Below are 24,906 nucleotides of genomic sequence, written 5' to 3'. Positions count from 1 at the left end.
ATGTCTTGAGCCGTGGCAAAAATGCGAACTAACACTCACACCCTCACACACTCACGCGTTGAGCCAATGAAAGTTCAGCTGTTGCTAAGCGAGAGACAGCAAGTGGAATTCCTTCAGCCGATAGCAGCGCTTGCAACTGAAGACTAGGGATCAAGTCAATGTAGCATATCTATAGTATGTGTGGCAATAATAAAACTGAAGGACACGGAGATAATAAGCTTCTCACCATAAGGAACTGATAGCTTGAGGTAGTAGCTTTTATGTGTGTGGTTTTCTCCCCAGCGTTAGTGTGCTAAAATACCCGTTGTTTCAATACAAGATACTGTCGTCTGTGGTTATTATTTCTGGTGATTATTGTTATGTGAATTGACGTGTATATTTTCTAGTTATATCTAGAAAGTAATACATTTTAAGGTAGACAGTTGGTTCTTGATGAGTTAATACATAGCAATATGCCGTAAGTTAATTTGAAGTGCTATTCTTGTAATTATGCAGAGCTGTAAAATTTTCCCGCTGTTTCCCGATGCTGAAATCTACTGTTATATGCTATGTGACTCTTCTAGATTCACCTTCCAAAAAATAAATTGCGGTGTACCGCGGTTTTAAATTATATTGTAAATAGTATCTGCCTATGCCAAATAAAACAGAAGATGAGATGAACTCCGTAGCAAAACAAGAAAGTCATTTCTACTGTGTTTTATATATAAGCGCGGGTGTTATACTCCGTTTCCAATTGAATATAAACTGTCTTTGTTCAGAATTAAGTATTGCAGCATCACATTATTACAAATAAATTTTCCTATACATAGGTTGAAATTGTAATATCGATGCCTACAAGAAACGTCGTATAGGATTCTACAATTACATTCTGGTGGGAGGAAGGAACAGAAGGCATTCTTGTTAAACCACGTAATACAAGAAACAGGGATAGAAGCGAAAACATATTGACAAGGATATTTCGCGATTTTATTGAGTTATTTCGCCCACTGGATAAGGTACATAGGAATTCACAGACATTTCTGAAAAACAACGCAAAGTGGTAGGACCCAAGACTTTACTTCCAAAATTAATATTGAAATTCCCCAGCTTCTTCTACTTCTGAGAGAGGACGACTGCAAGCAGACTTCAATGAGAGCAGTGTTAGACCGAAGAGAAGGAAAACTGTGGACCTGCGAGTTTTCAAGAGTGCAGAATCTTTTAACATTTGTAGCAGCTATGAAGGAAAGAGAAAGTGGCAACATAGACTCTGCAAAACTAAATGATGAAATGCAGAAATCGCCTACATTAGCAATCAAAATTAGGAGAAAGCCAACCTATTGGGAGCTACACAAAAGATAACGCATTAGAACTGTTCCTCGAGGTATGCAAGGGGCGAAAAATCTAAATACCGACATCTATCCATCACACATTATAGAAGAATTCTTGTTGCTAAAAAGCGATGTTATCCACAAAATGTAACCATCAGAAGAACACTCTGAAGTTAATATCCAAGATTTACTAGATCATACAACGCAATCGACTGCTATTCTACAAGTGCAAGAGCCATCCAGTATTGGAACAAATCTCCCCCCCCCCCAAAAAAAAAAACTATCTAGAGTCACTGATACTTTTGTCCAAATGAGGATTTGACGGGAGTAGTGGCCAGTCACAGTACACGCAAATGGCAGAACAAGATGAATTTTCAGATAATGACATATTTTTGACGTCATTAGTCCCAATACAACTATACTTCACGAATTACTAATTTGATCAAACAGTAATATAGCACAATCCTAAACCATCTACCAAACTCTTTTTGTCGACCTATTAAATTTCAGTTTCCAAAAGAGTCCCAGGACCTCGTGATAAAAGAAGCTTCCAACTCCGAGCAGCAAATTAAGAATACCAGCCGAACTGAATATGCAAATAATACAAGCAGAACATGAACTTTCATTAACGATGTTAGATGGAAACTTATGCAGTGCCATAACTTCAACATCCACCCAAAATTGCTATATTTGCAAAGCTACCCCAAAAAGGTGAACCAATTGGATATTCTGACAGGAAAAGACATAGATGCATCCACATTTAGATTTGGAATTTTCATTCTCCATATTTGGATAAGATTTTTGGAATGTTTACTTCATGTTTCATATAGAATGCAGGTCAAGCAGTGCGAAGTAAGCCGAAACACAAGTAAAGAAATGATTCACATGGCGAAAACAAATAATCCGGAAAAATAAAAACTTCAAAAAGAGATCTAGGTATCATTGTTGACCAACCAAAACCTGGAGGAAGTGGTTCTTCAAATTACGGTAATACAGGCCTGCCAGGCCAGCCCAAAAATGTAGAGGGGGCCCGGCTGAAGTTACGGGGGGGGTGATGCAACCATATTATAGTTCATCTCCATATTTTAGTTCATATGCCAGCCTACCGTGAAAATTTTAGGGGGCCAGCCAAAATTTAGGGGGAGCCGGGAGCCGGCTCCCCTAGAACCCCCCTGGATACGGGCCTGCGGTAATACCGCCAGGACTTTTTTTAAAAAAAAAAAAAAAAAAAAAAAAAAGAAAGAAATAAGTTTCAACTGAACAAATCATGAACTGATTCACAAGTTCAGTGTTATATTGGGCACATTATCAAGTGGCTTTTCCGTCAAAACTGATGCGTTTAATAATTACTGTAATGAATCAACCGAACTCTTCGTTTCCCTATATTCTTGGTATTATACGCCTGCCTCTGTCCACAAAGTTCTAGTTCACGCTTTAGCCATTGTTTCTGCATCGGTGCTCCACATAGGACAGATGTCAGAAGAAGCAGAAGATGCCAGGAGTAAATATATTAAAGAGTTGAGTTGAGTTGATTTTGGTTTAGCGTCCCTTTCAGCAGCGAGGCTATATGAGACGTGGACCTACTGATTAACGTGGAATCCGAACCACATGAGCTCCCGCCGGGAATCGAACCCGGGTCCCCCACGCCAAAGGCGCGTACGCTAACCGCTTAGCCACGGAGGAGCTCGTAAATATATTAAAGAATACAGGCAGTTTCACTTCCGGAAAACTTCAAGAAAGGCAACAAATATTAACATTATGCACTGCCTATTAGAAACATCAGACCTCGTGATTTCCGCATTAAAGTTGCAACTCCAGATGAAACCAGAAGGCCAAAGGCTTCCTCAAGACGTCATTGGTCTTCCAAATCCAGCACCCCAGCTACAGAAAGGATCCTCTACCCCTGAATCTGACAGCGATGTCAGTGATTAAGTTAAACACGTCAGGGGCGTCATTCAGGGGGACAAGAGGGGCAATTGTCTCCCCCTTAAGAGTATGAGGAATAAATATACTTTAATCGGCTGTCTACCAATATACTAGTACAAGACGTGATAGTCTTATGTCGGTGGTACACTTTCTCCCCTCCCCCCCCCAAGCGAAGTCTGAAATGACCCTCTTGAAACAAGTATGTCTGCCTGTCCTTTTAATGAGATTTCATGAACTTATAAGTACCTCATTATGGTTTTTATCTCGTACTATAAGTAATCAATTAGAATATATTTAATCAGAACAGGAAATGTAGCAAAAAATAATTTTGACCGTGTTTTAGGGTAATTAGGCCCACTGTGCGTAGGAGCCAAAATAAATAAATAAAATAAAATATAAGAAATGAAAGGATGAACACAAGAATTTGTGCAGACTGTGACGATTCCAGAAAAATACAGATATTTACTTTACTGCAGTTACTCCCACACACAACATATTTGTTTTTATAACCTACTAATTTATTATATCGAACTCACGCCTATAAGAGTTAAAGACAATTTCATAATTGAATATACAATGTATTATGTATATTTGTTGATTTATATATGTATTGTTAATTGATTACTGTATGCTGTATATTGCTTGAGTTAAGCTAAAGTAATTATTACGGATATCCCTAGATATTGAAAGAGAGAGATGAAAGAAATTGAATGATTGATTGTATCTGATTTTTTTTTTTTTTAGCGAAATTGAAAATGCAATTCCCAATTTTAAACAACAACAACAAAAAAGAAAAAAAGATCAACACAACAAAGAGAAGAAATAATTTAAATTGATATTTAGTTGATATTCCCGGAGTCATATGTACGGGGGGTGTTCAATAAAGATTTCCCCTGACCTTGACTGACCTAAACAAAATTTGGTGCCGACATTAGTCCTTCTCTATATAAAAACCTCCAATGAACACACACCTTTCCATCATTTTATATACTTGTGGAGACCTTGTTTATAGAAATCCGCAGAATGCTTCGAATGAAATTGTATCCATATTACAGTAACACCTGTCTTCAACGGAAATATTTCACGGTTCTATGAATTTACCGGTGAAACTCGTGTTAAATTTTCTTCTTTAAACGGAAACTGTATTACACGAACAACAGAAATCAAAATAAGCCTCTTAACGGAAAATTTCAAATTTCGGAGTGCTGCATTTAGAAAGATTTCTAGACATCCTATGAGAGACTAGATATATCGGGTGTTGCAAAATAAGTGTTACAACTCTTGGGAGGTGACTCCTGCCATTGAGACAAGAAAAAAAGTTCTCTTGAACTTTTGGCTATCGGACATAGTTTCGGATCTACAAGGTACCGAAAACGTGGGAAAATGACTTTCGGACGCCAATAGTTCGGAAACTATCCAACGTAAAGAAGGCGGATAAAAAATTCACTGAAAAAGTCATACCTGCTGTATTGAATATTACATGTTTCAAATCCTACCATGCACGCGCAAGGGATTCCCCAAAGGAACGTAGGGAGTCCCGGATAATATGCCAAATGAAAATTGGTCTAAATGGATATGAATTGCTGGGGTTTCTACCAGGTAACAATAATTCATTTGTATTAAGTCGATATCTGGAACAAATACAAAATGGCAGACACCTTCATGCCCGTTGTGTGTGGTTGCATAATCGCCAGGTACGAATGCTGGCCAACAGTGATGTTCTGAGTATTAAGTGTAGCGAATTTGTACTCAAATGCTCTAGAAAGACATCTGGAGTGTCGGTAGAGCACAACAGATAAAGCAGGGTGATTCACATGTGTGGAAACACTTAACGAAAAATGTCCAGAAATGCCCCAGAAATGCACTCAGTAAACGTGAGTTCAAAGCGTCGGAAATGTAAGGATTAGCGTCAAGAACATGAGAGCCATTTCCAATTCACCAATAAGATTCTCTCAAACCGATGCAATATGATGCGCAAGGTGTATACCAATAAGAAATGAAATGAAATCTTTAAGTTTTACGTCCCACGATTATGCCGGTTAGGCTAAACGAGACGGCGATGATGAGAGATGAATGAAATGGTGGAATAAAGAAAGTGGGAGGAAAACGGGAGAACCCCGGGAAAACCCACGTGCACGGTGTTTGCCCACCACAAAGTTCACACGGCGCGAGCCTGGATCGAACCAAGGACCCCAAGCACCGGAGGTGAGCGCCCCCATTGCATACCAATATGTATGGAGCAACTGAGGCCAAGTTGAAATTGTGCTAGGGGACTCACTAAGAAACTAGATAAACTAAATGAATGTCACTAGTGGGATCACATGATCGGTATTGAAATGTGGCAAATGTGTGTGTTGATATTGACATGTAGCTAATGAACAAATATCAACATATCCCACTACTGCTGGGACACCGTCCCACGTGCGAAAGATAGGAAAATAACTACTCGGGTCTTGAATCTAAGGACATGGGCTCTAAGTAAGATTGGAAACTGCGACCACGCGAGCGAAAGCGAGCCCTAAGGTTTCGAGGGAGCCTCACTTTCTCTGTATTCATTTCTTTGAGGAGTTCCCACTTTGTTTGGCAAGCGCTCTTGTACAGCCTCCCGACATGCTTGTGTGTTTCATTTTGTTATTCCTACTGCACAGTTGTAAACAATCAGAGCTTTAAGACGTTTCTTCCTATTTCTCATGTCGTTTTAACTTCCATATGTATGGTATTCCAGCAGTAGTGTTACATGTGCCTAACTGGTTCATTTTCGTCTTTGTTTGGCATGTGCACTGTTGTGTAAGACACGAATTTCTGTAAGTATTTCCCTATATTTCGAGTACGTCATATGTCCCATAAGACGTGGGACATGATAAAAGTTTGTTATTTTTACGCTCTATCAGAATTCGAACCATGGATTAAGAGATTTCTTTTCATATGTGTCGACTGTGGGACAATGTCCCAAACAAAGAGGGGCATTGATACAATCGTGTTCTAGTTACGTTCTACCAAAAAGTGCACCTGATGTAATAGCAGAATGTACAACGTTATTTTCCTAGTTTTTGCACGTTGCACCGTGTCCCAGCAGTAGTGCGACATGTTGACATTTGGTCCATTAGCTACATGTTGATATCAATACACACAGTCGCCACATTTCAATATCGATCATGCGATCCCACTAGTGCCATTCCTTTAGTTTGCCCAGTTTCTTTGTGAGTCCCATTGCACAATTTCAACTTTGCCTCAGTTGTTGCATCCTTATCGATATGCAACCGTGCAGATCATATTGCATCTGATTGATTTAATATTATTGGTGAATTGGCAATGGCTTTCATGTTCTTGATGCTATTCCTTACATTTCCGACGCTTTGAACTCAAGTTTACTTAGTATGAGTGCATTTCTGGACATTTTTCGTTAAGTGTTTCCACATATGTGAATCACCCTGCTTTATCTGTTGTGCTCTACCGACACTCCAGATGTCTTTCTAGAGCATTTGAGTACAAATTCGCTACACTTAATACCCAGAACGTCACTGTTGGCCAGCATCCGTACCTGGCGATTACGCAACCACACACAACGGGCATGAATATGTCCGCCATTTTGTATTTGTTCCAGATATCGACTTAATACAAAGGAATTATTGTTACCTGGTAGAAACCCTATCAATTCATATCTACTTAGACCAATTTTCATTTGGCTATTATCCGGGACTCCCTACGTTCCTTTGAGGAATCCCTTGCGCGTGCATGGTAGGGTTGTGAAACATGTAAAATTCAATACAGCAGGTATGACTTCTTCAGTGAATTTTTTATCCGCCCTCTTTACGTTGGATAGTTTCCGAACTATTGGCGTCCGAAAGTCATTTTCCCACGTTTTCGGCACCTTGTAGATCCGAAACTATGTCCGAAAGCCGAAAGTCCAAGAGAACTTTTTTTCTTGTCTCAATGGCAGGAGTCACCTCCCAAGAGTTGTAACACTTATTTTGCAATACCCGATATATATTTTAGTAAAACAGACAGTGATGTGCAAACCGAAGCAGATACGACGAATATACATGCCTAAATTGAGAATTGTTAGGTAAGCCTGAAAGGAGAAGAGGAGGTGGAAGAAGAAGAGAAATATAGTATTGAGTTGGAAGAAGAGTGTAGGCTACAGTGGCGGATCCAGGGGGTGATCGGTGCAATTGCCCCCCCCCCCAGAAGTCCGTCCTGGTAGGCTAAAGACTTAATCAAGATTCTGTCAAACATTTAAAGGAACTGCAATATTTGCCTTACGTCGAAATGACACTGATATGCTTAGTGTGCTGAGAGAAACAAAAATTGTAGGTGGTACTTAAAATGGTAGGTTACATGTGTAAATCCTGTAGTTTTTGGACTTAATATACAGCAAACGTATAACTGAAAACGCATGTTTTTTTTAATACTTTTCGTATAAGTGTTCCATCTGTACGTACTTTCCGTATGAAACAATGTAGGCGGTCAGGATCTCACATACAAATGGACGTATAACATATAGCTGACGAAGGTAACATAAGTATATGTATGTGATATACGGAAAACTGTTAGATATCAGACATCCTGCAACGGCATGATGTAACATCTAAGGGCATTGCCTATGTAGCATACGCATAACGTATGCTCCGCACTGATTTCTGTAGTAAGCAAGAGGATTCCGTATATTTGTATATACAATTTACCGCTGTCCGGAGAACGGATTTTTCTCAGTGTGGTTTCCCTAGCCAACGTCTCTCTGAAAAATTGAGCAGTAAGGCGGCAATATGTACAGAAAACTTTTCTTGACTATTGGAAAAAGTAAGTTAACGTGTGTACAGTAGTTTTCTGTTCACTGTAAGTTTTGTATGTATAAATTATAGTAGAAATAAATACTGTAAATTAATTAATATATGTACAATATCTTACTTTATCTCAGTATATCCATTATATACATGCACTTTTTTTTCATAGACCTATATTCGCTAACCAGAAACCTATTGTTAACGGAAATTTTTGCGAATCCCGTTCGATCCCGCTAAAGACATGTTTTACTGTGTTATCAAATGAAAATGAGGGATTTATCAAACTGGATACATGGACAGACAAAAATTATGAACGAGTTTTGGTAAACCAAACTCCACTCATTAAAAAAAAAAAGAAAGAAAGAAAGAAAAGAAAGAAAGAAAAATCAATTTACTTAAAACACTAAACAATTTCCCAGTAATGTTATTTTTATCAATACTGTTCATAATAACGACCATTCATTCGTATCAAATTATCGCGTCTTCATTGAAAAGAGATTAAATTCATTACGGAACAATGGTGTAGATAGCTAATATATGTCATTACAAAACCAGCATGCATATGACAACCCACAGCAAACATCCCGAAACGCCAGAAAATCTCTGCTATTCAAGATTGATTTGCTGCAAAACAAACGTGCGTATTCCATTCTAAATGGAGAGATGTATCTCGCCACAAAGGATTAATTTTTTATGGTGTTAAATTTCAATCTGGCGTTCATATAATTGTTTGGTCCCTTTTTACCACATATCACTTATGCGGCTGATGTCATTCCCAGAGAGGATGTTGTATGTTTCATTTTGAAAAAAGAAGAAGAAGAAGAAGATTAAAGTGTGGTTTGTGTACAAAACCAAACCGAAGCTGTGTTTACAAATTCAAAACACTAATGTAAAAAAGAGAGAAACAGAAGTACACCTACTTGAATCGTTTTGAAAACATTTTATACTCTTGTAGTACATAAAAATAAGAGATAAATTTTTGGAAAATAAAAAAAATCTACATTTGCACAGCTTACATCATATAATTAATGTTCTTAAAATATATTTTAAAGTATGTTAAAAAAAAAAGACTCGTTTACGAATTATATGCTTTGATTTTCACCTGTTCTAAAATAAATAGCAAATAAAAACGTGTTTTCTAAAAAAAAAAAATATTGTGATCCTGATTGAAATTCACTAAACAAATGCAGGTTTTTATTAAATTTATGTCTGTATTTCTAAATGTTCACATAAACCACTGCATTAGGCCTAGTACAATGAAATATATAATCAGTGTTGGTCAACTTAAAAATGAAAATACTGACACTTCGGCAATCGTTTCGTAAGAAATACAAGTACATACAATAGGCCTATATATTCATTAGAACAACTTTTTCTTTTTTTTCTTTTTTGTTTCTTGTTTTTTTTCTTTTGCAGGTAAATCACTGAATATGCATTGATTGACAAACTTTAGGCACGGAGCGTAATTAAGTTCCTCCATTTTCAGGAGAAACCAGCAAAGCAGATTCACGAAGACGCGAATTTTCCATAGTCCCTATGGAACGAGAAGGTTCAATGTCACGTTCATAAAAGCTCGTCTTTGACTTCTATCCTTAGCCAACTGGATCCAGTTTCTCCTTTGTATTCCTATTTCTGAGTCCGTGGTAGAGCGTTCACCTCCGGTGCTTGGGGTTCCTGGTTCGATCTCAGCTCGCACCGTGTGGACTTTGTGGTGGACAAACACCGTGCTCGTAGGTTTTCTCGTAGTTCTCCCGTTTCCTCCCACTTTCTTCATTCCACTATTTCATTCATTTCTCGTCTTCACCGTCTCCTTTAGCCTAACCCGAATAATCGTGGAACGTAAAACTTGAAGATTTCATTTTATTTTTCCTATTTCTGAGAGATCCATCTTAATATTATCCTCCCATCTGCGTCTAGGTCCCCTTAATGGTCGTTTACCAGTTAAAATTTTGAAAGCGTTTCTATTTTCTTCCATTCTTGCTACATGACCCGCCCACCTAAGCCTCCTAGACTCGATGACTCCTAAAATGTTTGGTAAACCGTGTAAATTATGTAGTTCCTTGTTATGAAGTTTTCGCCATTCCCCATTCGCGTTCCTTTTGGGTCCGAATAATTCGTCTTAGGATCTTGTTCTCAAAAACTTTCCGTCTGCGTTCTTCCCTCACAGTAAGCGAGCATATAGCACAAGAAGCTTGATTATCGTTTTATATTTTTTTAAAGCTTCATTCCTCGACAGAATTCGCGACAACAAAAGAATTTTGATCTGAATAATAACACGAATTTTCTGCTTTCAGTCAACATTTAATTTCCTCGTGGATATGATTTTGGGTTATTAACATTGATCTTAGATATTTTAAAGTATCTACTTTGTCGAAAGATTATTTTATTTGATATTTTTACGCATCTATAATTTACACTATAAATATAAAACAATCATTCTTATTCGCGAGAGCCGGAAGAAAAATACTCACGGGCCGGAAGCCACCATTTGCCCATCACTGGTCTAGATAATGCAATACAATATCTGGCGCTTAAAGCTTCGTAAGTTATCTGTAACTGTAACGTTCTCGTAACACACACACACACACACACACAAAATTATTTGATTTTAGTTTAGCGTCCCTTTTAGCAGCAAGACTATATGAGACATGTACCTATAGCTTAATGTGTAATTCGAACTACATGAGCTCCCGCCACGAATTGAACCCGAGTCTCTCAAGCTAGATACACGTACGCTAACCACTTAGCCCTGGAAAAGCTCCCATAACACAAAAAATGATCATCTTATATATATATATATATATATATATATATATATATATATATATATATATATATATATATATATATATATATATATATTAGTTTTTTTTGTTAAAGGAAATTCCCCTTCTTCAGGAGGAGAAGCATAAAGAACATTAGAATAGTTATGCGGTCTTCTTTTGTTTTGGAGTTTCCAAAAGAGTGTTTGTAAGATGAAACCAAAAATAAAAGAAAAATGACGCAAGAAAACCAATTAAAGCTGACAAAGTGAATTATGATCCTCTTTTCTTTATCCTCTACTTTTTAACTTACCCCCACCTCATCCTTCAGCCTATCCGCAAGACTTCCTCCGTCTCTCATTGTTGTTTCTGGAATCAGATTAAAAGAAGCCAACATCTCTGCTCTTAAAAGCATACATACGAACTTAGTTGTTGAAAGAACACACCAACACATATTTTAGCCAGGAGATTCTCTCTAATACTGACTTGCGATTGTTCTATAGAATTAGTTTCTATCTATTGTCTTCTTGTGCAGCTTCTGTATCAAGATTTTTGTTCTATACTTTAATTATCTGTATTTGCTGTGTCTACACGGAAAAATGTATTGAATTTCATATCTTTTTCCTTGTCAGCGAGAAATATACTTCTTCTGTAGTTTCGTATTATTTGACAACGCTCGCTTTCGAGACGCATAAATGTGTCGCCATTTAGAAATTGATTATCCGATTGATATAAGAAGATGGAATTTAGCAAAATTAATGGAACACGTTGATGTAGTGGCGGAATCAGAAAAATGAAATGAAATCTTTGAATTTTACGTCCCACGGTTATGCCGGTTAGGCTAAAGGAGACGGTGATGATGAGTAATGAATGAAATGGTGGAATGAAGAAAGTGGAAGGAAACGGGAGAACCCCGGGAAAACCCACGCACACGAACCGGGGACCCCAAGCATCAGAGGTAAACGCTCTACCACTGAGCCACCGTGGCTCCTGTGGCGGAATCAGAGCCAGAGAAAAGAATAGGCAATTTTCCTTTCTGTTCTCTCTGTTCTTTGGCATTCTCTGTAAAATATTAACTGAATACGATTGAAATATTTCATTGAAATATTAGAATTTCCCCCAAAATCTAAGTTAAGGCAGTGACTAGAGGAACGAACTCAACTGCATTTGATTATGTATCATGTTGTCTTGGGATCCTGTGAACCAATTTCTAATAATGGTTGTATTTAGTTTGTAATAAACAAAATAGTTTAACATACAGTTATTACAATTAAATAATGATGTTATTTAAAAAGTAGTTCACAGCATTCCAAAATAATATGATACGTAATCAAATTGAGTTGAGTTCGTTCCTCTAGTCGCTGCCTTAACTTTAGTTTTTTGGGGAAATGTTACTCTGGCAACACTGTAATTTTTATGGTTAGTAACACTAAAATTTTTTCAGATTCACATTTTCTGTTGTAGAATATCTATGACTGTGCTAAGTTGCATTTAATTATCTCCTTTCACTTAAGGGGGCAGACTACTAAATATTTTTGAAAAGCTAACAAAGTTTGTTTTACCCGTTTTTCGCAAGTGAAAAGAGATAATGAAATGTAACTTACCACAATAATATATAATGTTATTCTACATCCGAAAATACGAATAGAAAGAATTATCAGTGTTGCTATTTATAGAAATTACAGTGTGTCCAAAATTTGAATTACCCAAAAATCTAGGTTAAGGCAGCGACTAGAAAAATGAACTCAACGCCAGTTGACTACTTATCATGTTGTCTTGGTTCCTTGTTTACTACTTTTTAAATAATGCTTGTGTTTATTTTGTAATAACTTACAGAAGTTATTGCAAAATAAATAAGTTATTACAAAATAAATACAAACATTATTTAAAAAGTAGTAAACAAGGAACCAAGATAACATGATAATTAATCAACTGGCGTTGAGTTCATTTTTCTAGTCGCTGCCTTAACCTAGATTTTTGGGTAATTTAAATTTTGGACACACTGTAATTTCTATGAATGGCAACACTGATAATTCTTCCTATTCGTATTTTCGGATGTAGAATAACGTTATATATTATTGTGGTAAGTTACATTTCATTATCTCTTTTCACTTGCAAAAAGCGGGCAAAAGAAACTTTGTTAGCTTTCTTAAGAAAAACAAGCAAAAGAAAAATTATAAATTTTCTATTATTTTTAGTATGTCAAACTCTTAACATTGTATCAATCAGGGTTAAAAGTGGAAGTACTTTATTTTCTTTCCTTTTCATTTTAACGGTTATCGTTTTAGCGTGAAAACGTAACAGGTAGCGAGAAGCAGTTTTCTGCAATTAATTAATCATAAGAGGAATATATTCTCGAATCTCTTCATTAAAATGGAAATGGAAGAAAATCAAACTTCCGATTTTAACGGTGATCGTTTTAGCGTGAAAACGGTAACAGGTAGCGAGAAGAGAAGCAGCTTTCTGCAATCAATTAAGCGTCCGAGGAATACATTCTCTAATCTCTCCATTAAAATGGAAATAGAATAAAATCAACCACGACTGATAGTCTTTAATTTACCTTAAAAATTGTAAAAATCCCAAAAGCGTTAAAATTGGGAGTGCTTAATTTTTTTTTTTCGCTTCCATTGATCTTTGATATACAATATTCATAATCCCAAGACATGTTTCCCTTCTCCGTTCAAAGCTCTTATTGAAACCAAATTTGGAAGAGATAGAAATCAACCATTTCTGGATTTAACTTTGATCATTTTAAAAGCAAAAATGGACATAGATACCGTGAAGCAGTTTTTTGCAATCGATTAAACTCTCTAACGAATACATTTCATCTCCATCCTTAACCCTCTACTAAAACCGGAAGCGATGAAATCCATTAGAACATCCGGTTGCAATATTAACCTACATAGAATAAAACGATAAAAGAAAAAGCAAAAAGTAGTTTTTTTTAAAAAAAAATCGATGTAGTATTGAAAATATCAGCATAGAGGCTATATGAAACATTTACCTACAGTTTAAGGTGGAATCCGGGGCACTGTAATGCGATCAGTTCTCGCACCGGGAATTGAGCCTCAAACCCCTTACACAAAAGTGGCGTGAACTAGCTACAAAGTGTGATCAAAAACTGCGGTGAATGATTTTTTTTTTTTTTTTTTTTTTTTTTTTAGCAGAAACTGCTGTCGCTTCAACTATTTGATGTCATTTCTCCGACAGCCTGATCCGCTGAGATATGGAGCGTTAGGTTGGATCATGTTCTGACTGTAGGGTTGCCAATTTAGCCACTTTGTGGCTAGATCTGGCCATTTTGAGAACTTGGCAAGCCACGAATTTTCAAAAAAGCCACTAGTGGCTTTTCTAGCCACGTACGTTTTATTCTTTTACCCATTTCTAACCATTTTCTGAGTTCAGCCACTTTGATATATTTTGTGTGTTATTTTGTAAAGTTTGATTCGTTCTCTAATTGGCAGCATTCTAAAATCTTACTGCTAGAATTGACCTCTTAAAAGGTAGCGTTGATTGTCATATTGATTTCTTCCCTTATCTTGATTACACAGTAGAGAATGCAGTGACGGATCCAGGGGGCAATCGCCCCCCCTCCCCGGAAGAGGAATTTTTAAATATATTTTATATATAAATAAAACCCATCCCAGAGTTTGGAGTTCTTCGAGCTCTTCAAAAGTAGCTCTAAGTAGCAGTATTACAATCCACCGCCCTCCCCCCAGAAGTCCGTCCTGGATCCGCCGCTGAGAGAATGACTTCAAAACGTGTAAGTTACCAATATTCGTTGAGAAAAATCTTCGGGGAAGAAGTGTAAGTTTGAACTAAAAAAATAAAAGAAAACTCGTTAAAGAAATTCAGAATAGACTTCCTGATCATATAAGCACCCTTATAAACTGACGCTTTTCAGTGTCAGAAGATTTCAAACCAGTTAAACAGTCTTTTACTGGCTTAGCTTTAGCTTTTAATTTGATATTTCAAGATAATATTGATAAAATTGAAAATCAGTGGCGAACACAAATTCATAAGTCTTAAGCTGAAGAATTTTTGCAAGACGTATGTAAATCAGTACACAGATCCTGGAGGAGTCAATTTTCATAATTAAGTTTCGTTGGCTTTCTTTCATACTAACGCTTCCACATTCGAACGCGCAAGTGAAGTGTGTATATACAACCAGGTGAATATAGTCAAAAATATTCAAAAACAGGTTGAAAACTAAAACGCTTCTTTCAATTTTAAGAGTGAGATTTGTGTTGCACTGTGTGCAAAAGTGTTATTTGCTATATGAAATTTCAGCTACAGTTTTGCAACCAGTTGAAGCCCAGTACAAGCGACCAAGATAAAAGAACCTACACCACAACCTGGAGAATCAGATGATGATGATATTTATTTCTGTTAGGGGAATTTTGCTTTAATTTTGTTATTATAGGAACCGAATTTATTTAGCTTTTGTCTCAGCGCGGAAGCTTGCTCTTTCTCAGCCGTTTCTGGCCATTTTTAGCTATTAATTTTAGCCACTTTTTCTCGTTGAATGTTGGCAACACTATCTGACTGGTCAGTCAGCGTGCAAAGAGAAGCAAGAGTAAGGTTGCGTTTACCGTGTCCGTTGCGCATCATTGATTTCGAACAGCCCACGAACATAGGGTTCTGTTTCAAGTTGCAAAAACGTGCCCAAGAAACTCATGAAACCTTGAAATTGATGTATGGTAATAATTAGAGACCGGATGTTTAGGCACTAAAAACCTGGAAAATAGGCAGGCAAATAGGCACTTAAAATTTAAAAAATAGGTACTAAAATGTAACTCGAAATAATGAAGGTAAATACTCAATACCATTAAAAAATAGATTCAAGTCATAGGTAATGTTCAAAGAATATAGAAACATATTTGTTTGTTAAATAATATCTTCTTTTACTGTATATGCAAAAACGAGGCATGTTATGCATTGCACTTACTGGGTGAATCTGAAAGATGTGCACATACCTCGGAAGGTGATTCGTGACATGAAAAGAAGTGAAAGTGCTGTTGCATGTTGTGAGTCATGTTCGAGTGACAGGGGTGCCAAATTGGAATCGAAATCGAATCCTGACAATTGGAACGGGACATAAAGGTGCGCACATACTTCAGATGATGATTTGTGAAATTCAAGAGGACTTTAATCTTCTTTTCATGTCACGAATCACCTCCCGAAGTATGTGAACATCTTTGAAGTTCATCCTGTATATATATTATAACGTAAGCCTACCACGAGCTTGTGTTTACCAACACATAACATAAGTAAATATGTGTGTATTATGTTACGTAAATTATATATTTTCCCAATGAAGACTTATTTTGAAGAAAATACATTGAATAGGCAAGATTAGGCACTAAAGCAATTATTTAGGCAGTAAAGGTCGAAATAGGCAAAATAGGCAAAATAAAATTGGCTTAAATCGAAACTATAACCCCCCATATAAACTTTAAAACGTCATTTTTGATCATATCTTTAATATTAAAGAATAGGCATTTTGCCTAACATCCGGTCTCTAGTAATAATGTTGCAACTCTGAAGACTGTTTACAAATGATATGAGCGATTTAAAAGCACAAATGAGGTTAGGAGTTAAGAGTTCTGGGCATTCGGCATCTAAGGCCATTTAGCCCGTCACGTTTTGAGGGATGACGTCCGTCGGCGAGCACACAATCCGGGGAAAGGGAAGGAAGGAAGCGGCCTGGGACCTATAAGTTAGGTACCACCCTGGCATTTGCCTGGTGTGAATGAGGAAAACCCAGGAAAACCTCATTCAGGATGGCTTGTCTGAAAAAGCTTTTTACACTTTTTCGACCGAGTGCCCCCCCCCCCCCCCACCGAAAAGCATAAATGCATCGGTAGAAGGTGAGGAACTTTTGGGCCGTCCATCAACCTCAAAAACAGATTAAAACGTGCAAAAAGTGGTAAAACGTGTTCGTTCAAACATGCAAATAACTATTTAGGAGCTCTGCCAAGAACTAAACATCCTGTACGGATCAGTCTAAAGCACATTAACAGCTGATTGGCAAATTAGAAAAGTGAGTGTGAAATTCGTTCTCCACACCTCACTTTTGATAGCGCGAGTTGTAGGGGGAAAAAATCCCAGTTTGTCCATATCCATTGTAATCTCCGAAATTAGCACCATCCGACTTCCGGCTCTTCCCAAAAATTAAAATTGTGTTATAAAAAAAAAAAAAAAAAAAAAAAAAAAAAAAAAAAAAAGACGTGTTGACACCATTTCTGACATTGATTAGACCACGACAGAGCAGCTGAACGCCCTTCCAAGAAGAGCCTTCCAGATATGCTTCCAGTTATGAATGCAACGTTGGGATTAGTGCACTGCTACCCAAGGACAGTACTTTGAAGATTAAATCAAATTCCATGTAAACTTATTACTTTGTTTCTAATACAATTGTTCACCGTATTTTTGATCACACCTCGTACTAGACCAGAGGGAAGGGTTCCCATAAATTTGGTTTTAGATTCCGTTATCAGCCCTTTCTGATCTGAATTTTATTTCAGAATGAAGACATTTTTTTTTTTTATTTCAATGGATTATATGTTAAGAGTCTTCATCTCGGCGAAATTAAAATACCGCTAATTTTACAGTAATTATGTGATATCTTCAAATAGATAAAAGATAATCGAAATGTGGAACAAGAGCGCCCTAGACAATATTATTTTATATGAGAAACCGTTATCACGACTCACTTATCTGCTTTCGATTTCGAGCCATTTTGAAAATCGGCATTTATTTTCGCGTTTCTAAACAGCTGAAAACGGAAAGCCGCTAGGTGACTTGTTATAACGATAGCTCACGCAAAATAATATTGTCTAGGGCGCTCTTGTTCCATATTTCAATTATCTTTTATCTATTTGAAGATATCTCATAATTACTGTAAAAATTAGCGGTATTTTAATTTCGCCGGGATGAAGACTCCTAAGTACGCGCAAACTAGCGATCGTGGCGAAAACGTACACAGCTCCCATCCATTGGCAAAAGCTAAAACTACGACGCACGAGACAACTTGGAATCATTCGGCACGATATATGCGCTATGTAAGCCAAGAAAGTTTGTGATTCCAATTGGAATCATACGGTCAGAAAGGATTAGAGATGTATTAACTTAAAAGCGAATATTCTTTTCTTTTGAACCTACTGCTGAGATACAGTCTTCACTGTAGAGGCTCCTCTTGAATATTTCTTCAAGTAATAACGAACAAACTGGAAACACAAAGATACCAGAAAGGAGATGGAACGAAAACCAGAAAAGACATGCAAGGAACTAGGTCAGAAGTTAATTAGACACCATTCTTGTAAATATTCTGTGTTTCTCATCATCGTCATGGAAAGATGAAAAGAATAATACACAAAGGGAAACAAAAACACAAATTTCTTCTTTGGACCAGTTATGTAAGCTTTGAGAAAAGTCACACTTTGTAGCTGGTTCTCTCTCGTTCTCCTTGTCGTTTGAATCTTGTAAATTCCATTTTCACTTCTGGGCAGAACACGTATCTACATGTTACTCCGAAAGAAAAAAAAAATTAGGGATATTCTCAGTTCACAATCCGTCTGGTATCATGAATATGTATGTGTCAGTGTAATAATGAGATTTACCAGCTTGAAAGCATTTTTATTTAATTTTTGGGTTTGAGAAGAAAGAAGGTCAACATTATTAACTAACATTAGTATGGACGGTGAAGGAGATATAGTGTATGGAAATTACTATTTATTATCATTGCTGTATTTTGGTTTAAACCGGTTTCAGTTTGATAATCTGACTGCCGTCTCTAGCAAGTGCAGAAACTTCGAAGAGTTCCAAAGAACTTCCTGACCATATGACAAGTGTCTAGTATTATTGATTTCTGTAAGTTTGTTAGAAGATATTTTGCGTTTATCTGTTCCAATTGCATCACAGTACATTCAGGAACAATTGCTGTAGCTGAAACAATGATTGATTTTACCGTAACTTTCTGACATTTCCGTGACTTTTTGATTCTGTCTGCTAGGTCTTTATATTTGGTTATATTCGTACCTGTCCGTATGATATGAGTCAATGACATTGCTGCATCTATGGGAGTTACTTCTTGGTCCATTTTTATTGATAATAGTGAGGCCAGATCTGTTTGCAGGTACCATTATATCCGTTATGGTTTCACGATCCCAGAAGAGTTTGTAAGTATCGTTTTCAAGTACTGGGTTTGGCTGGTATTACGGCTTGGTATCGGTGATTAGTTTCATGTCATGTACCAAACACTGTGAATTTTTTTTTTTTTTTAAATAACATAGTTGTCTCTTCTCAGGTAGTTTATAGGAGCTATTATACGGCATGAACCTGATATATGTTCAATAGTTTCTGAAGTGTATCCACATTTACTGCACTTTTTATCCGGTATTTCTTGCTTCAACATATATTTACAGTAGTTTCCGGTTGGTATCAGTCGAACGTAAATGGTCATCATAAATCCTGCCGTTTCGGAAAAGAATCCAGTTTTCTTGAGCCAGGCATTCGATTGCTGTTTATCTGTGTTATTGTCCTCTACACGATTCTTAAAGGTTCCGTGAGTCCTTTTGCTTTCCATTTGTTATGTTTTTGTTAATCTGATTCATAGTTTTATTATTATTATTATTATTATTATTATTATTATTATTATTATTATTATTATTATTATTATTATTATTATTATTATTATTATTATATTTCTAGTTTGTAGTTTACATAGCTTTCATTCTACGGAGTTTTATTTAGGTACGATATCCACTGAATCATGTATTGATTCACACATCACCAGATGTCCGGAGCTATATGTGTAAAATTTTGCAATCTTGTATAAATAGCTTCCTTGAATCTTATTGATAAGACTGGGCTTCTGCAAAATGCGACCCCAAAGAGGGGAGAAACGCAGTTGAATTTACCAGATCTCCGAAACTAGAGTATAACCTTGAATTATTCTAGAAATCCATAGGCTACACCTTAAACTGCAGATAGGCTAGGATTTTTACAAGATGCGACACCTCAGGGGGGGAAAGGGGGCATGGAAATTTATTTATTTATTTTAGTTTTTATGTATTATAATTATTTTACTTTTTTTTATTCAAGTACCGTCAGTTGGAGTGGCTTTGGCATCTGGAGTGACTTTGGTTCATTTATCAATAGGGATGCGCACGAGACAAGATTTGAGGCTGTCTCGACTCAAAAATGTGCCGTAAAAGTGATGTCTCGACTCGAAAAATATATATTTTTCTGTTGGAAGAGCTGTGTCTCGACTCGAATTTTCTCAGGAAAATTCTGTCTCGACTCGACTCGAACGCATCCCTATTTATCAAAAAAGGTATTCAATAATTTTTACTCATAAACACAGCATAATTTTTGCACTTAAGACTCAAGTGCAAAAATTATGCTGTGCTTGGGAGTAAAAGTAATTGAATACTTTTTTTTTTTTTGGTAAATCTGCCAAAGTCAGCCCAGATGCCAAAGCCACCCCAATTAACGGTACTAGTAGTAGTAGTGTAGTCTTAGTATTGGTATTAGTAGACCTTATTAGTAGTAGTAGTTGAAGAGTATTAGTATTAGTAATAGTACTAGTAGTATTCTCTTAAAGCATATTTGTATTCAATTTTCACTGTTGGTTAGAACACAAAAGACCAGAACATGTCAGGACATGATTTGAATGTCAAACACCCCGAGGACTGTCTCTTTCAAATATCTAGGTCTATGCAATTCGTATTTGCATTCCCACTTCACGTAAATACATACACATATATCTAAAAATAGATTTTTCTTTCCTTTCAGCATTATGAACTTTGTTTTATATTTTCAGTTTGCACTCCAGGCTAAACCTTAATTAGCGCAATGACAGAAAGCGACAGAGAGAGAGAGAGAGAGAGAGAGGGAGAGAGAGAGAGATATAATTACAAATTTTCTGTTAAGTTTATTCTCTTTTTATTTAAAAAAAAATACAGTACAAGAGTTTTGAACAATGAATTCTCTTCAGAAGTTTAGTTAATTAATAGTCTGACATTTTTGAATAAAATTTAACAACAGACTTTGTCTTCTTACATTGTAATTAGAATAGCAGGTAAAATACAACACAGAAATTGGATTGGATTGGTAACTTTCTTTTAATAATAATAATAATAATAATAATAATAATAATAATAATAATAATAATAATAATAATAATAATAATAATAATAATAATACTTTTATCAAGATAACGGGAGACGGTGGCTCAGTGGTCGAGGGCTTACCTCTGGTGTGATGGGTAATTTCCTTGTGTAACCACAGGGCGTATGAGTTGGTACTTGGGAGTACATACAGGGTGTTTCAAAACAACACCGACAACGTTTGGAAGGTAATTCCTGACACCAAGATAGGACGAAAAGTATAGACCGATCTGGGTGCACAAATGCTTCCTTTCGGAGTTATACGCTGCCGAAAATATGAAAAAATGAACTTTAAACGTCCATAGCTCCGAAACCATGGGACCTACCATAGTCGGGTCAAGACTTTATTTAGGAAGTAGTACGTGCCCTATCCAAATATTCACGTTTCAGAATTCCGCGGTACTTCCATAACAATTTTTATACAGGTGGTTTGTGAGTACTTCAAATTATAAGACTGTAGCCAAACTCCCTCTCCAAAACTTGTTGTGTGAGTACCTTAGGATTCTGAAACATGTATTTTTGGATAGCCCACATATATATATATATCCCAGCATCTGCCTGGTGTGAACGAGGAACTCAGGATGGCTGGCTTAAAAAAGCTATTACACTTTTTCGACCGAGTGTCTCCATCGGGAATCGAACTCGGGACCGCTCTCACCAAGGGCGAGAGCGTTAGCGACTATGCCACGCGGGGCCACTAAACAAATATAATAAGCACATAAAAGACGATCTCCATTTGGTAGGGCTGACATCGTTTGGGGAGCCGCAGAGACCCCATCTTCCCCCTTCCCTCCGTGGCTACATCTCCATATTCTTTTATGTTAATGTGCATGGTACCGGGTATCGATGGTTCGCACGCCATAAAAACCGCCATTGGTTACACTGACAAAAAATAATGTCTAGGATCTAAGAGAATTCCACGAGTGAAAATCCCGTAGAACACTGCCGTTCGAGAATGTTGCACTCCAGTCTTGGGATGGTGTTCTCACCAGAAAGCATATGATCCAAGAATTCTTCTTAAATGCTATTTTTTTTTCTCAGTTTTACAGTTGTATTATTTAACCCGCAACCGCATATTCAAAGAGGGCAGGACAGCCAAGACGAGGCACAGTACGCGTAAGAAACTGTGAACAGTCTAACAAAGGCTCGTGGTGCATACTCATCCGAGCATGTTCTAGATAAAGGCCTCTCTTACGTTGAATTTGGCACACACGCTTAGTACATCCAGATCTCTCTCACCGCAGCTTTTATTTCCTCCCCTACTTCAGTTTGACTGTCTTGTTCCCTAATTAACACGTAGCTAGAGCCTACATCTATTCGAGATAGGCAGAGAAGATCATGGGGATGCGTGAGAAAGGCCCCATGTGTTCTTGACTTCGGCACCTAATGAAGGTGAGGGGCCGTGGTGGCTCAGTGGTAGAGCGTTCACCCCTGGTGCTCAGGATCCCGGGTTCGATCCCAGCCCACGCCAAATGAACTTTGTGGTGGATAAACACCGTGTGCGTGGGTTTTCTCGGGGTTCTCCCATTTCCTCCCACTTTCTTTATTCCACCATTTCATTCATTACTCATCATCACCGTCTCCTTTACCCTAACCGGCATAACCGTGGGACGTAAAACTCAAAATGTTCATTTCATTTCCTAATGAAGGTGATGTAATGAACACCACGTAGAGGTCTGCACGGGCCGGATTTTTTAGCCCGCAACCGGCCCCTCCTGGCCCGTGAATTTATAATCTGAGGCCCGACTCAAGTTCGAAATATGTTTTAGCATTTAGGCGCGAGCCCGACCCGAGCTCATGTGATAATCAAATGATCCCAAAGTAAGTCCGAATTACAGAAAATCTATAATTTATGTAAAATTGTATTTTTATTTTCAGCAATTAGAGGCTTAATTTTGCAGTTTTGCTTTAAAAGTTCTCCAGAAAGAATAGTTTAAATGTCCAATAAATAGCGTTGTACGGTATATTTACAAAATTAGGCCCGAAAAGGTCCGAGAAATATGGTTGGTTATTTAAAAATTTACGGCCCGAGACCGAAGTGATATATGCTTTGTAGGCCCGAGTCCGGCCCGAGCCAGTGCAGATCTCTAACACCACGCACCCACATTGGGCGTTGGAGACTAGGGTTAGATTCTCGGTCGGAGCTCATATGGTTTGGATTCCAAGTTAAGCTGTAGGGCCACGTCTCATATAGGCTTGTTGGTGAAAGAGACGCAAAATTCAAAATCGATTCAAATTAAACCACGCAACCATGGGCATTATCTTTTATGTTATCCCATTAAAAAGTATTTCTGAATGCCCAAGCAGCTTTGCGATGAAAGAAAAACAGAAAATAAATCCCGTCCCTAATGGAAATGGAACCCTTGCCGTCTGGTAGATAAGTAAATGAAATCTTTAAGTTTTACTTCCCAGGGTTTGTCCACCATAAAGTCCACACGGCGCGTGCTGGGACCGAACCAGGGACCCCAAGCACCGGAGGTGAACGCTCTACCACTGAGCCGCCGCGCTGTACTTCATTTAAGATGCAAGAGAAATCAAATATAACAGATAATCATTGAAAAAGCTGAACTCCTAGCGCAAGAGCCCTTGGGGAAGGGGAGTCCAGGGGTTACCAACTGGCTTATGCCTTTAAAATGATCTGTCATTAGCACATCGACTCTCCTCACCGTTGATGCTGGGTTTCTAGTCCGCAGTTAAAGGTTTTCTTTCTTTTAAATAGCTCTCCAGTTGTTCTCACGACACTGGATGAACGTCGCACTGCTTTTGCTTTAACTTCCCATGATTTTGCTATTTAAGCTAAGGGAAGTCGGATGATTAAAAGGCAAGTGAATGATTATGGAAGAATCGGTGGAATGAGACGGTGGGAGAAAAGGGAAGTACCCCGAGAAAACCCACGGACACAATGTTGTCCACCACATAGCACTGCTAACATCCAAAATCGTGCCGTGGAAAATCAGCGGCCGGGGCGAGAGTATACGACGGCGCCCCCATACATATATTCCAAGCAATTCTTCCTATCTTTTTTCCTTTTTTCTCCCAAATTGTTCGCCCCCCTTACTTCGGCTCCCGGGCCGTCGCCCGGCTCGGCTTGGCCCTGCTAACATCGTTATGGTGAATACGGACGTCACTCATCTTTTCTCTGACCAAATCCGGAATTGCTTGTCTTTCCTGATCTAACAAGAGCCAGTATGCAACACTGGTAATAAGAAATCATTACAATAGTTGAAAACCCACCTACCCCTTAAATACGCCACTGTACAACACTAAAAAACTTCATTTATATGTATTCAGCCATTTAATCGAATTGGTTTATATAGAAACACGTTTCTTTACTCAAGATATTGCTTAATCTACGATAATATAAGTGCTCTTATGCGATGAGAAAGAAATTCAAGTACACGTAAATAACCAATGAACTTGTCTAATTTATTCCCTTCTCAAAAAATAATAAAAATCATATGACTCAGAAAAAGAGATAGCGCTTAGATTACAAGTCACTTTAATCGCATACCTAATACCTCAGCTCCTACCCAATTCACTTGTAGAAAAGACATCATCTCAGCACATTCTTAAAAAAATCTTTTTCTTCTTATTCCCGTGAACCGTCAACGAGTGGTTCTTTATGCACTTTTCCAATACCATATTGATTCTCCACTTTATCGTGCTTTTCTCATAATCAATTTCGGAAGCAGTAGGAACAGAAAATTGAACGAGAGAGCAGCGCCAAAAGTGCAATCTTATGAAATTAAATTATCTTTCTCACATATTTTCCCCCTTTAATATCGATATTCATTTTTTTTTTTTAATGTACGTTTACTTTCATCCATCCTTTCTTAATACACGTTAAATACACTTCAAAAAACGCCATAGAGTAAGTAATACAAATTCAAGTGCATTAGAATGAATTTAAGTATAGATTTTAATTATTATTTTTGTTTATAATACGCTTATTGCA

General features: G+C 37.4%; 1 protein-coding gene across 2 annotated transcripts in view; it reads right to left on the bottom strand.

Annotated features, from left to right (window-relative positions):
• The window catches only part of LOC145692895 (calcium/calmodulin-dependent protein kinase kinase 1-like), a 1,130,736-nt gene that overhangs the window by 61,793 nt on the left and 1,044,037 nt on the right, over nt 1–24,906 (bottom strand). The window lies entirely within an intron of this gene.

This window comes from Thermobia domestica, chromosome 8 (genome assembly GCF_964235325.1).
Source record: "Thermobia domestica chromosome 8, izTheDome1.hap1.1, whole genome shotgun sequence".
In the NCBI taxonomy this organism is placed as follows: domain Eukaryota; kingdom Metazoa; phylum Arthropoda; class Insecta; order Zygentoma; family Lepismatidae; genus Thermobia; species Thermobia domestica.
Note: the sequence above shows the minus strand (reverse complement) of the source record. Positions and strands in the feature narration are given on the sequence as shown.